At 43.1% G+C, this 14,962-nt stretch overlaps 2 protein-coding genes across 6 annotated transcripts in view; one reads left to right on the top strand and one right to left on the bottom strand.

Annotated features, from left to right (window-relative positions):
• The window catches only part of LOC115256613 (uncharacterized), a 289,353-nt gene that overhangs the window by 90,463 nt on the left and 183,928 nt on the right, over window positions 1-14,962 (top strand). The gene's annotated exons all lie outside the window — the stretch shown is intronic.
• Window positions 1-14,962, bottom strand: part of LOC115253776 (uncharacterized) — a 34,303-nt gene that overhangs the window by 15,778 nt on the left and 3,563 nt on the right. The window lies entirely within an intron of this gene.

The following is a 14,962-nucleotide window of genomic DNA, read 5'->3' as shown; positions in this document are numbered from 1 at the left end:
CGATACCACAGATAACAGATGTTCATGCTAGCATACTTCATATATGTAACCAGCAGCAACCGTCATTTCAAATGAAATAACCAGACTAGCAATTATGTGTAGATGGCGCAACGATCGTTTTTAAACCGCTTAAGTCCAGCTGTCAAACACTTATTATGATTATGTTTTTGTTTTTCACATCGGTTTGAAGTGATGATCGAAAATAATTTAACCCACCATCAGTCGCTTGCGTGTACTGAGTACACGCGTCTCAGAAAAATGCAAAAAAATAATCGAAATTCGCACCAAATTGAACCGGGTGTTGGGGGTGGAAGCTCAGGTAAAATATTATCTCCTGGGTGCCCATTAAAAACACCACCCCCGGCGAAGACTGGCGCTCGAGCCTAGCTATTTAGCACTGTAGTTGGAGGAAATGCCAATGCAGAACCCGTAGCTTCCGGGAAGGTAAGCCCAGCTCCCTGGGTTAGTGGGTTGGTGTCAGGCCCTGCGAGCCAGCCGTAAAAAAGACTAGCACCGGAAAATCAACAAGAGAAGAATGCGAACCGATACCAATGGCGACGACCACAGCGACGAAAAGGGACTTGCGATTGGAAGCTCGGTACGTGGAACTGCAGATCTCTCAACTTCATCGGGAGCACCCGCATACTCGCCGATATACTGAAGGACCGCGGGTTCGGAATCGTAGCGCTGCAGGAGGTGTGTTGGACAGGATCCATGGTGCGATCGTTTAGAGGTAATCATACCATCTACCAGAGTTGCGGTAACACACGTGAGCTGGGAACAGCTTTTATAGTGATGGGCGACATGCAGAGGCGCGTGATCGGTTGGTGGCCGATCGACGAAAGAATGTGCAGGTTGAGGATCAAGGGCCGATTCTTCAACATTAGCACAATAAACGTGCACAGCCCTCACTCCGGAAGCACTGATGATGACAAAGACGCATTTTACCCGCAACTCGAACGCGAGTACGACCGCTGCCCAAACCACGACGTCAAGATCATCATAGGGGATCTAAACGCTCAGGTAGGCCAGGAGGAGGAATTCAGACCGACGATTGGAAAGTTCAGCGCCCACCAGCTGACGAACGAAAATGGCCTACGCCTCATCGATTTCGCCGCCTCCAAGAACATGGCCATTCGTAGCACCTTCTTCCAGCACAGCCTCCCGTATCGTTACACCTGGAGATCACCACAACAAACGGAATCGCAAATCGACCACGTTCTGATTGATGGACGGCACTTCTCCGACATTATCGACGTCAGGACCTATCGTGGCGCTAATATCGACTCCGATCACTACCTGGTGATTAGAGGTTCCAACCCGGGATATCCCGGGACAAAAAATCCCGGGATCTTGAAAAATTCGGGATTTCCCGAATCCCGGGATAACATTTTTCACCGTCCCGAAAATCCCGGGATTCCCGGGACGCACATTTCTTACACATATTTTTCGCTTTGATTTGAATTTGGAGAATCTCTGAAACGTATTCGAAGAGTCGTGATTTTTTTTTTTCAAAAATCGCCTTCAACAAAAAATCACGAAAATGTTACATAAACCATTTCAACTGTGTGTGGACATCAAAACTCGTTGAAACTCGACTGAAACAATGCTGGAGCACTTTATTTACGGTTTTGATAGCATCAAAGAGAAATTTTTCGAAATAGGCCTTTCTAGACTTATGTTGGACATGGACAATGATTTTGAAGCTACAAAAATCATCAGGAAGCTCTTCAGCCAATCAGACTCGCGTCGGAAACATTGGGAAGACGAGATGCTATATTATTGTCTACGGAAGGCAGCTTGAGTTTCTTGTATTCGAAGCTTACAAAAAGTAATTCCAATGTTGGAAACGACCTCTTCCATGCAATCACGAAAAGAATCAACAATCGGCGCCAAAAGGAAATAATAACAGCGCTAAAGTTCCTTCAAGGTCTTCCGTCGTCAACGCAAGTGCCAGCAGAACTGGAAAGCTCATCGAAAACGCAAATGATTAAGTTCATCAAGAAACTGGGAGTTCGATTGTTGCGGGACTGTCAAAGACAGACCGATAATGATGCTGCCGAGTTGAATGCTGGATTGTCTTGTATGCATAACACCATCGAGCATGCGCGAAGAACTGGAATCGGCTATAAATTAATATGGCAACCCGTCTTAGACTAATTCGGAAATGATTGAATTTTCGAAAGTAATTACGAAAGAGTTGTCACTTTTTGAGCTACATGGTAAGTTGACCCCGAATCTTAAAATCGAACTCCGGATATATCCGTTCTAAAAAGCGACCCTCACTGTTCGATGAAATCATCAAAAACATTTGCTTCTTGAAGTCGTATTTTCAGAGAATGAATTCAAATTGATTAGACCAGTTACTTGATGTGAACCATTTATTTATTTGATATGATGAATACATATAACATATTTCTGATCACAAAAATGTGTTTTAAGCAGATTGAAAAATTTCCCGGGATCCCGGGATTTCCCGGGACAAGCAACAAATTTTATCCCGAATCCCGGGACAACAAAAATGGTCGGGAAATGGAACCTCTACTGGTGATGGTTAAACTGCGCCCAAAACTGTCCGTTATAAACAACGTACATTACCGGCGGCCGCCCCGGTACGATCTAGAGCGACTGAAGCAACCGGATGTCGCCACCGCATACGCGCAGAATCTCGAGGCAGCGTTGCCGGACGAGGGTGTGCTCGATGTGGCCCCTCTAGAGGACTGCTGGAGTACAGTGAAAGCAGCCATCAACAACGCAGCCGAGAGCACTATCGGGTACGTAGAACGGAGTCGACGAAACGATTGGTTTGACGAGGAGTGCAGAGCGGTTCTGGAGGAGAAGGATGCAGCGCGGGCGGTAATGCTGCAGCATGGAACCCGACAGAATGTGGAGCGATACAGACAGAAGCGGAAGCAGCAGACCCGTCTCTTCCGGGAGAAAAAGCGCCGCCTGGAAGAAGCGGAGTGCGAGGAAATGGAACTGCTGTGCCGTTCACAGGAAACACGCAAGTTCTACCAGAAGCTCAACGCATCCCGCAAAGGCTACGTGCCGCAAGCCGAAATATGCAGGGATAAGGAAGGGAGCCTCCTGACGGACAAACGTGAGGTAATCGAAAGGTGGAAGCAGCACTTCGACGAGCACCTGAATGGCGAAGAGAATGTAGGCACGGAGGACCAAGGCAGCGGAGGAAATGACTATGTTGGTGCAGCAGAGGACGGGAACGAACCAACTCCCACGCTGAGGGAAGTTAAGGATGCCATCCACCAGCTCAAAAACAACAAAGCGGCTGGTAAGGACGGTATCGCAGCAGAACTCATCAAGATGGGCCCGGAAAAGTTAGCCACCTGTCTGCACCAGTAAGTAGTCAAGATCTGGGAAACAGAACAGAGGAGTGGAAGGAAGGGATAATCTGTCCCATCCACAAGAAAGGCGACAAGTTAATGTGTGAGAACTTTCGAGCGATCACCATTTTGAATACCGCCTACAAAGTGCTATCCCAGATCATCTTCCGTCGTCTTTCACCTAAAGTAAATGAGTTCGTGGGAAGTTACCAAGCCGGTTTCATCGACGGCCGGTCGACAACGGACCAGATCTTCACCGTACGGCAAATCCTCCAGAAATGCCGTGAATACCAGGTCCCAACGCATCACCTGTTCATCGACTTCAAAGCGGCATACGACAGTATCGACCGCACAGAGCTATGGAAAATTATGGACGAGAACAGCTTTCCCGGGAAGCTGACTAGGCTGATAAGAGCAACGATGGACGGTGTGCAGAACAGCGTAAGGATTTCGGGTGAACTTTCCAGTTTATTTGAATCTCGACGGGGACTACGACAAGGTGATGGACTTTCCTGCCCTGGAAGGTGATGGACTTTCGCCCTGGAAGGTGTTAATCGACGAGCCGGGCTCAACAGCCGAGGTACGATCTTCACGAAATCCAGCCAATTTGTCTGTTTTGCGGATGACATGGATATTATAGCCAGAACATTTGGAACGGTGGCAGAACAGTACACCCGCCTGAAACGTGAAGCAGCAAAGGTCGGACTGGTGGTGAATGCGGCTAAGACAAAGTACATGCTGGTAGGTGGGACTGAGCGAGACAGGACAAGCCTTGGCAGCAATGTTACGATAGACGGGGATACTTTCGAGGTGGTAGAAGAATTCGTCTACCTCGGTTCCTTGCTAACGGCTGACAATAACGTGAGCCGTGAAATACGAAGGCGCATCATCAGTGGAAGTCGTGCCTACTATGGGCTCCAGAAGAAACTGCGGTCAAAAAAGATTCACCCCCACACCAAATGTACCATGTACAAGACGTTAATAAGACCGGTGGTTCTCTACGGACACGAGACATGGACGATGCTCGAGGAGGACCTGCAAGCACTCGGAGTTTTCGAGCGACGGGTGCTAAGAACGATCTTCGGCGGTGTGCAGGAGAACGGTGTGTGGCGGAGAAGGATGAACCACGAGCTCGCTGCACTTTACGGCGAACACAGTATCCAGAAAGTGGCCAAAGCTGGAAGGATACGGTGGGCAGGGCATGTTGCAAGAATGCCGGACAACAACCCTGCAAAGTTGGTGTTTGCTAACCATCCGGTTGGTACAAGAAGGCGTGGAGCGCAGAGAGCACGATGGGCGGACCAGGTGGAGCGTGATCTGGCGAGTGTTGGGCGTGACCGAGGATGGAGAGCTGCAGCTGCAAATCGAGTATTATGGCGGCAAATTGTTGATTCAGTATTATCATGAATTTGATGTGAACTAAATAAATGAATGAACCGGGTGTTATGGAATCAAAACTAGGCATGCGACGGCTCTATCTTCATGATTTTTCCTGTACATCATCTTAGTAACCATGAAAAGGACCAGTGACCTCCCTGGCCAACCCGTGGCCACCGGAATGTGCCCTGGAGGAACCTGTTTCGAGGACATTTTGACCATGACACTGAAACTGGGCATGCGACGGCTCTATCTTCATGATTTTTCATATCCATCATCTTAGTAACCATGAAAATGACCAGTGACCTCCATGGCTAACCCGTGGCCACCGGAATGGGCCCTGGAGGAACCTGTTTCGAGGACATTTTGACCATGACACCAAAACTACACTGAAATAAATTTTGTTGTGGAAACTACCGATTCCATAGTAAAATTACTAACCGTACCTATGATTCTCAACCGACAACAAAATCTGTTAAGGTAACTGAAATATGCTTGAAATTACAATGCATTGTAGTAAATGCAACTAAAAGCATAGTCGTCTCAACAACAAAACATTGTTATTTATTCCAGGACACGCATTTTACAACACAGTATGGTTAAAAATACAATGCTGATTTGTTAAATTAAGATTATTTTTGGTAATGTTAACTGCACTGCTAGTTAAGTTGACAGTGTTTTAGAGGAATTCACTGGAAATTATTGTCGGTTGAGAATCATAGGTACGGTTAGTAATTTTACTATGGAATCGGTAGTTTTTACAACAAAATTTATTTCAGTGTAGGCTTGCGACGGCTCTATCTTCATGATTTTCCAAATCAATTATTTTAGTAACCATGAAAATGACCAGTGACCTCCCTGGCTAACTCGTGGCCACCGGAATGGGCCCTGGAGGAACCTGTTTCGAGGACATTTTGACCATGACACCGAAACTAGGCTTGCGACGGCTCTATCTTCATGATTTTCCAAATAAATTATTTTAGTAACCATGAAAATGACCAGTGACCTCCCTGGCCAAACTGTGGCCACCAGAATGTGCCCTGGAGTAACCAGTTTCGTGGACATTTTGGCTTTGACGCCAAAACTAGGCTTGCGACGGCTCTCTCTTCCTGATTTTCCATATCCATCATCTTAATAACCATGAAAAGGACCAGTGACCTCCCTGGCCATCCCGTGGCCACTGAACTTTGCCTTGAAGAAATCTGTTTTGAGAACAATTTTGACTAAGGCGCTAAAGCTAGGCATGCAACTGCTCTATCTTTTTGGTGTTATATATCCATCATCTAGAGTAAATCGCCAATTGTTACACACCTTAAAAACTCGCCAATTATTGCACATCTCATAAGTATTTTTTTTTCCAGGGATTTCACCGGTAATTCTTCCGCAAACTCATGCTAGGATTTCGGCAAAAACCACCAGGAATTTCTTCAGAGATTCAGTCAAAGATTGCCTCATTTTCATTCAAAGCACTTCTTTTAATGATTCCTTTAGGAATTTCGCCTTTTCCATAGATTCTCGCTGTGATTCCTCTAGAAGTTTGCTTTGAATCCCTCCAGAAATACCCGCTGGTACTTCACGTGGCATTTCTACATAAATTCTTCATGTGTTTATTCCATGAATTCCTTTAGGAATTGTACCAAGAATACCTTTGCATATTTCGGTGGAAATTCATCCGGGGGATATACCACGAAATTTCGCCAGAAATTTATCAAGAAATTTCTCCAGGGATTTATCAAAGAATTTCTTAAGCGATTTTCAGCAGGGTTCTTCTCAGACAAGGCGGACTTGCTTCGGCGTTATAACTCGCAGTATCGCATGAAACCGAATTTGCTTCAACTGCTGTCTACTGTCATGTCTTTTGGAGTTTGAAGGCTATGTTTCAGTAGGAATGATATGTCAAGAATAAGTACAGCAGACGTTCGGTCGATGAAAAGGTTTAACTGCAATGCTTTTTACCTGTAAGTCCGGTAAGTTCAACAAATTTGAAGTTATCGCAACGCCAAACGTCAAAATGATGTGCCATGTTTGCCCTAATAGGCTGGAGGAATTGAATGAATGTGGATGAATTAAACGAAGAGAAAAAGCAGGATCTTCATATAACAAAATGCAGAAGTAACTGATGCTTTATCCTCATTCACGCTAGGTGAGTAAGTTCCTCTGACCTATGAATAGTCACATGAAGTTCACATTCATTTTACGTCAATTGATGGCTTGATGACATCTGTCAGGCGTTGCAGTTACTCAACTTCAATCGTTAAGTGAAACGTAAACATGTTGCAGTTAGCAGCAAGGTTAGCAGCTAAACAAAACTGATGACACCGAAAACTATCATATAACTGCGAAATTGTTCATATAACGCTAAACTGGCTAGCAGACTTGGTTCCAGGAGGAGCGTAATATCATAAAGACTATTCCGTGAATCACGCTTATTATTCAAATAGCAAAACATTGGAACCATAAAAAAGTTACGTTATATCGAAGTAAAAGTTACGTTATATCGAGGCTACGTTATACCGAGGTATGACTGTATACAAATCAGTTGGTAACCAAAACCACAAAACAAAAAATTTCGGCTCCGTGAAGCAAATAAAAATATTTTTTATTTCTTTCTATTCGAAAATAACAAAACAAGATTGAACACATTTTTATACAATACAATAAACGCTTTTGGGTGGCAAATAGGTATCAAATAACGGATTCACCATGCTATAAGCGAAAATTATATGCATGACCGCCCTCATATTGAGTTTGCCTAGTTTGCCTAGTTTTGGCGCCTTGGTCAAAATGTCCACGAAACTGGTTCCTCCAGGGCACATTCCGGTGGCCACGGTTTGGCCAGGGAGGTCACTGATCATTTTCATGGTTACTAAAATAGTTGTTATGGAAAATCATGAAGATAGACTGCCGTAATTCTGCAAAGTGGCGTAAGCTTGGGCGTAAGCGCCATTCAAAATTTGGACATTTTTTGGTATATTATATATAATATCTGGTGTAAAAATATCATATGGTATGCCTGCTGTATTAGAATGCAAGATCTAGTCGTAATCTATCATCTATGGAAAGAAACTTAGAGGATGACCAAGCGTTTTATGTATAATAACCAAAAAATGGGCCAAAACTATCAATGTCGCTTACGTCACTTTGCAGAATTACGGCAGTAGAGCCTATGCTGAACACTGATGAAACATGCGAAGGGCGATGAATATTGCTTCACCATGTTCATGTGAACTGCGAGTGATCATATTTGCCAATGATTGAGTTTTGTTAGTCATCAAAAATGAATCGCGTCGTCGTCGCTCGTTGCGACTGGGAAAAAAAACTTCATCGCCCGAAGACATGATTGCTTCGATACATCATGCGTGCTCTTCGTAAAGATCAGAAAACCATTTGCCACGAGTAGCTTCGTGAACTGCACCCGCTGCACGGCATTCTAGTAAACACAAGAGTAAACATGATACCCTGTTACCTGCTAAACAAAAATAATCTATTTTTGTCATTTTATCGCCGATTCTGGCAGTCTTGGGCTAATTCGATTCAAAAAATCACCTTCTACTGAGAGGGGGAACCGGTGCGGTCACCGAGGATTGCGTAAAATCCAAGTAAAATCCGGATTTAGGCGTAGAATTTTAATGCCTGATGCCACAATAAATCAGGTCTTCCCAACCACATTAGCCGCAACGCAACTGTCAAAATGCACTCGCAATGAAGTGGACGAATGGAGGAGTGAGCATCATGAACGAATGGGAGTCGCATGTGGTCATCAAAAGTGATCAACTTATAATGGATCACGAAGATACAAAAATGAATGCTCGCGAAGAAGATCCAACGCAACATTGGTAGAGCCGTCGCAAGCCTAGTTTTGGTCTCATGGTCAAAATGTCCTCGAAACAGGTTCCTTCAGGGCACATTCCGGTGGCCACGGGTTGGCCAGGGAGGTCACTGGTCCTTTTCATGGTTACTAAAATAATTGATCTGGAAAATCATGAAGATAGAGCTGTCGCTTGCCTAGTTTTGATGTCATGGTCACAATTTCCTCGAAACAGGTTCCTCAAGGGCACATTCCGATGGCCACGGGTTGGCCAGGGATCACTGGTTATTTTCATGGTTACTAAGATGATGGATATGAAAAATCATGAAGATAGAGCCGTCGCATGCCTTGTTTTGGTGTCATGAACAAAATGTCCTCGAAACAGGTTCCTTCAGGGCACATTCCGGTGGCCACGGGTTGGCCAGGGAGGTCACTGGTCATTTTCATGGTTACTAAAATAATGGATTTGGAAAATCATGAAGATAGAGCCGTCGCAAGCCTAGTTTTGGTCTCATGGTCAAAATGTCCTCGAAACAGGTTCCTTCAGGGCACATTCCGGTGGCCACGGGTTGGCCAGGGAGGTCACTGGTCCTTTTCATGGTTACTAAGATGATGTACAGGAAAAATCATGAAGATAGAGCCGTCGCATGCCTAGTTTTGATGCCATAACTGAAATGTCCACGAAACAGGTTCCCGTGAGGGCCATTCCGACACCCGGGGCAGGACCAGATCGTATTGACCGGTTCCACATGTCCACTATCAGACGCGCATTATCCAGTTGGACATTTTTGCCGAAGACACCAACATTGTATCTAGTAAAGCATATAAACCATTATTGAAAGCGTTTGCCGTGTACTGAGTACACGACGCGACCGCTCGTGTAACTTTTTTTGATGCGACTGATGGAGGGTTAAGGGGGAAATCAGTTTGGATTTTCTAACACATGCTTGCAAAATTTTCTCACATGTGTGAGTTTTCAAATGAAGATGAAGAAATACTCGAGTTTTCACCACTAGGCTCAGTGTACCAGTTATGGCTATAGTACCTCAAATTCGCCATAGTTGATTTTCAACCTTTAACGATGCAAATCATCAAGAAAAAATATGCGAACAATCGATCACGTTCATAAAAGATGATTGCACTCATTCAAATTTCACATTTTGCTCAAATTATGATAGAAATAAATCATTTTCCTTAAAATTTCGTCTTCCTTGCACCCTATTTCGCCATAGTGTACCAGTTATGGCAAATCCCATAAGGAATACATGTAAATAATGCGAAGTGGAACCGAAATTAAAAAGTATGTCCATAACTGGTACAGGGTTCCTATCATTGGCACACACCGTTATAAATAGTAAAAGTGGGTTTGGCTCAGATTTTATATTTTTTCTGTAAAGTATGAAAACAAATCTATCATTTGACATATCGACGACATTCGTCGGTCTTCTTCTTATTTTTGTAGAAGTAGTTTTCCTTAGGTAGTGCGATAACTGGTACAGGCACCCTATCTGATATCGAGTTATTTTAAAATTTGCTTCAGCGCTGGCTCAGGCCACTCACCTTTTCATTGAGACCAAAAAACACAACATGTTCACAATATTTCACTGCAAAACTGCTATTTTATAAATTGTGCGCTATCTTTCTAAATTCACCCCCAACCCAACGCACACCAGCTCGCACCATTTCACTAGCATTATCTTACCGGAAACAGTCACACTTTTTAATTGCCTCTCGAAACGTAATTACAGTCATACCTCGATATAACGTAACTCGATATAACGTAACTTTTACCTCGATATAACGTAACTTTTTTTTGGGTTCCAACTTTTCATTATTTAAATAATTAGAGTGATTTACAAAATTTTCTATATGATGTTACACCCCTCCTGGAACTAAGCCTGTTATCCAGTTATGGGTTATACGACCAATTTCAAAGTTTTATAATAGTTTTCGTTGTCACAGTTGATGAGAAATGCTATATAGCTCTTCACAGAACAAACATTACATCTTCTACTCATTATTAACATTACATCCCTACTGGTACATAGCCTTTAAACTCCAAACGAGATGACAGTAGACAGCATTGGAAGTGATACCGGGTGCAAGAACGCCAGTAACGGTCCGCTTTGTCTTAGAGTAAATTTTGCAAAAAAACCACTGGAGAAATTCTCTGATAAATCCCTGGAGGAACTTCTTGAGAAATCACCGGAGAAATTTGCGGAGAAATCCTCAGAAGAACTCTTGAAGGAATTCCTAAAGATATACCTCAATAAATGGCGGTACTCCTGGAGGAATGCCTGGAAGAAATTCGTGCTTTATCCTCGGAGGAATTTCTACCGCAATAAAAACAGTTATTCTTGGTAACATGCAGTCATTAATCGTTATGTGTCCGGCAAATTTTTTGCTTTTTTCTACACTGTGTATTTTAAATGGGTGTTGGGTAACCGGGTACCCTGTCGGCCACATAAGGGTTAATTACATAAGGAACTTCTGTATAAATCTCAGCAGGAACTTCTGGAGAAATTCGTGCACTGGTGGAATCCTTGTTGGATTTTCAAGAAGGTTCACAGTGAGAATCCATGGAATAAAACTCAGGTTGAATTCCTGAAGTAAATTAAAAAATATCCTGGATGCATTCCAGGTAGAATTCCTGGAAAAATCGAATGAAGAATATCTGGAGGAAACTTTGAAGAAATTTCTTGTGGAATTCTATCTGTTATTCTTGGAGAAATCCTTACAATGTCAGGGCCCGTGGCGTAATGGCTACACGTTTGCTTCATAAGCAGATGGTCATGGGTTCGATCCCTGTCCCGGCACTTTCGTCAGCTGCTCTTTCCCCCTGAGAGCGGCTGACACTGACCCTCTTCTGAGCCAATGGCTCAAATGGAGCCGGATACTTGGACATCGGCGAACGGCAACTCATAATGGACCCCCAATCGGACTGGAAACAGGAACAACCAACAGCCACACATCAGCTTCCTCGTGTTCATCATTCTACCATAAAAGGGTAGACAGTGAAAGCAGCGCAATGGCAACCAGTTGGATATAGTAGAATAAGAATAGAATACATTTAGGCGCTGTACACATTGTAAATACAGCTTCCAATTGGAATCGCTTACACAGTGCCCTAGTGGACGAAAGCTGTAAAATAGGTTAAAAAAAATAAAAATAAAATAAAATCCTTACAATATGTTTTTAAAGAATTACCATAGAGAAACAGACGTAACACTTAGAACAAATTTTATTAAAATACATCGTCACGAAAACATAATCGCCCAATGCTAAACGTACTGTGTGTGGCCGGGCCGCCACTAGATGGCGGTAGTGAGCAAACGTCAAACAGGAGCAAAAACTATACCAGTGCCGCGAGTGGTCGATCGACCTACTACTGAATATTTGAATCATCCGTGACGTCTGTTTCTCTGTGCTGTAATTATTGGTACAAATTTAAACATAATTTTCGCAAAACTACAGCAAATTATCACGGAGTGCATCTATCCAATTCACATGTGCATTCAGTTCTGCTTATCATTTACCTTGACGTCTACTCTTTGTTCTCGTTGTATTCAGTTGCCAAGTTATCTGTCATTATGATCGTGGGGATGTTTGAGTGTGGTGTCTGTAGAGTTTTCTCACATAGTTCGGCGCATGCCGCAACAATACTAATATACTTCTAATTCACTCATTATGCTAATATGAATTCAGTCCCTTGTATATATATGATCATAAGAAATGGATATATTTGCGGTGCAAGTAAAGGGAATGATGAAACTTGATCGTTGAGATTTTAATTACTTTATGACAACTAAAATGCCTATTCACCGATATTCACCGTGAATATCATTGGCATTTTTCGAAGGTAGTCCGTGACATTGACCATAAATAATCGAAAAATATCGCTTTTTCCGTGACTTCCTTGCAGAACTGGTCTAGCCGCACAAGTTCTTCATATACAATATTCTCAGGTTCGGCTTCTAAAATGAGCTATGGGTGATTGAATTTAGATATAACGAAATGAATTTTTCAACACTAGTCCCATCTACAAAAAGGGCGACAAGTTGGATTGCGGGAACTACCGCGCGATCACACTACTGAGCGCTGCCTACAAAGTACTCTCCCAAATTTTATGATGCCGTCTATCACCGATTGCAAGAAAGTTCGTGAGGCAATATCAGGCTGGATTTGTGGGTGAACGCGCTACAACGGACCAGATGTTCGCCATCCGCCAGGTGTTGCAGAAATGCCGCGAATACAACGTGCCCACACACATTACTTGTTCATCGATTTCAAATCGGCGTATGCACGAATACGGATTCCCGGATAAACTGATACGGTTGATCAAGGCGACGATGGATCGAGTGATGTGCGTAGTTCGAGTATCAGGGACACTCTCGAGTCCCTTCGAATCTCGCAGAGGGTGACGGCAAGGTGATGGTCTTTCGTGCTTGCTGTTCAACATTGCGTTAGAAGGTGTAATTAGGAGAGCGGGAATAAACACGAGTGGAACGATTTTCACGAAGTCCGTTCAGCTGCTTGGTTTCGCTGATGATATTGATATTATTGCTCGTAAATTTGAGACGATGGCGGAAACGTACATCCGACTAAAGAGTGAAGCCAGGCGAATCGGATTAATCATTAATGTGTCGAAGACGAAGTACATGATGGCAAAGGGTTCCAGGGAGGAATCACCGCGCCCGCCACCCCGAATTCATATCGACGGTGATGAAATCGGGGCGGTTGAAGAATTCGTGCACTTGGGCTCACTGGTGACCGCCGACAACGACACCAGCAGAGAAATTGAGAGGCGCATTGTGGCAGGAAATCGTGCTTACTTTGGACTCAGCAGAACTCTACGATCGAATAAAGTTCGCCGTAACTAGGGTGACCATATGGTATCCTAAAGGAGGACATGTCCTCCTTTTTGATAAAAAATCGCATGTCCTCCTTTTCCATTAAAATGTCCTCCTTTTCAAACATTTTTCTTACATAAAATTTTATAAAAAGCTGGTGATTTTGTTTGTTTAGTTACTACATATTATTCGAATGTTATTGTTAAGCTACGATAAACACCAAAAATGATAAAGATCAATGGGTATCCATAAATTATACTTCTAAAGCTAAATTATTGAGAGTACGTGTCACGTGAAATCAAACTCTCAATCCCCAGACCCTTACTGCCACTTATGAGGAGTAAATATATCGATATTCCAATTAAAATTGTTTAGTCAAATAAGCTAGAAGAGGTTCTTAGAACCATCATAAAATCAAAATAAAAGAAATTAGATTTGATGAGGGTTCTCAAAACCTTTACAAGACTTAATGGTTATCAAAATGTTAGTTGGAATGTATCTTTAAAAAAATCACCAAAAAGGTTTGCAACAGTGCCACAAAAAAGCTTTCCCAATTAAATCCATATGAAAAAATAGCGAAACGTTAACAATGTTTCTATCGAACAAGCTGTGTTGATATTTACAGCGAAAGCTTTTGTTTTACAGTTTCTAACTGCACTAATTTTCTACAATAGTACAACAAAGTGTAAAAGTAGCCGTATTTTGGTGAGAACTCTTATTCGATAAGCCTAAGTTACTAAATCTTTTGGAAAATCTCTAGAAGTTAGAATAGAATAGCAGTAATAGTAGACAAATCAATCAATCAATCAATTGCTTATTTGTTATTCAGTGTTTGCTGCTTCAGTTCGACTGTTATACAATAGAGAGCAAAAGTGATTGAAACATTGCAAGCTTTTCAAGCTTATTTAAAAGGATACTGTTTATGGGAACTACACAATTTCATGCCCTTGAAGAATTCAGTTGGCGCATACAAACCTAACAAATATAAGTTGGGTAAAACAAACCCGGTATAAATCCAATTTGTAATTTTCCCTTTTTTTGTATTTTCGCGTTCTTTTAAAAAGTTTCCTCCTTTTCATACAAATGTCCTCCTTTTCCAACCGAATTTGGTTAAAATGTCCTCCTTCACTTTATTTGCATATGGTCACCCTAGCCGTAACACGAAGTTAACTACAAAACGCTGATTAGACCGGTCGTCCTCTATGGGCACGAAACATGGAACCATTTTTTCGAACGGAAGATGTTGCGTACCATCTACGGCGGAGTGCAGATGGAAGACGGGACTTGGAGAAGGCGAATGAACCACGAGCTGCATCTGCTGCTAAGAGAACCAACCATCGTCCATACCGCGAAAATCGGGAGGCTACGGTGGGCGGGTCACGTCATCAGGATGTCGGATAGCAACCCGACTAAAATGGTTCTCGAGAGTCATCCGACCGGTACAAGAAGACGTGGAGCGCAGTGAGCTAGGTGGGTCGACCAAGTGGAGGACAATCTGCGGACCCTACGCAGAGTGCGGAACTGGAGACAAACTGCCATGGACCGAGTGGAATGGAGACAGCTACTATGTACAGCAGAGGCCACCA

Source organism: Aedes albopictus, chromosome 1, assembly GCF_035046485.1.
Source record: "Aedes albopictus strain Foshan chromosome 1, AalbF5, whole genome shotgun sequence".
Lineage (NCBI taxonomy): Eukaryota > Metazoa > Arthropoda > Insecta > Diptera > Culicidae > Aedes > Aedes albopictus.
The sequence above is the reverse complement of the archived record's forward strand: the minus strand, read 5'-3'. Positions and strand labels throughout refer to the sequence as shown.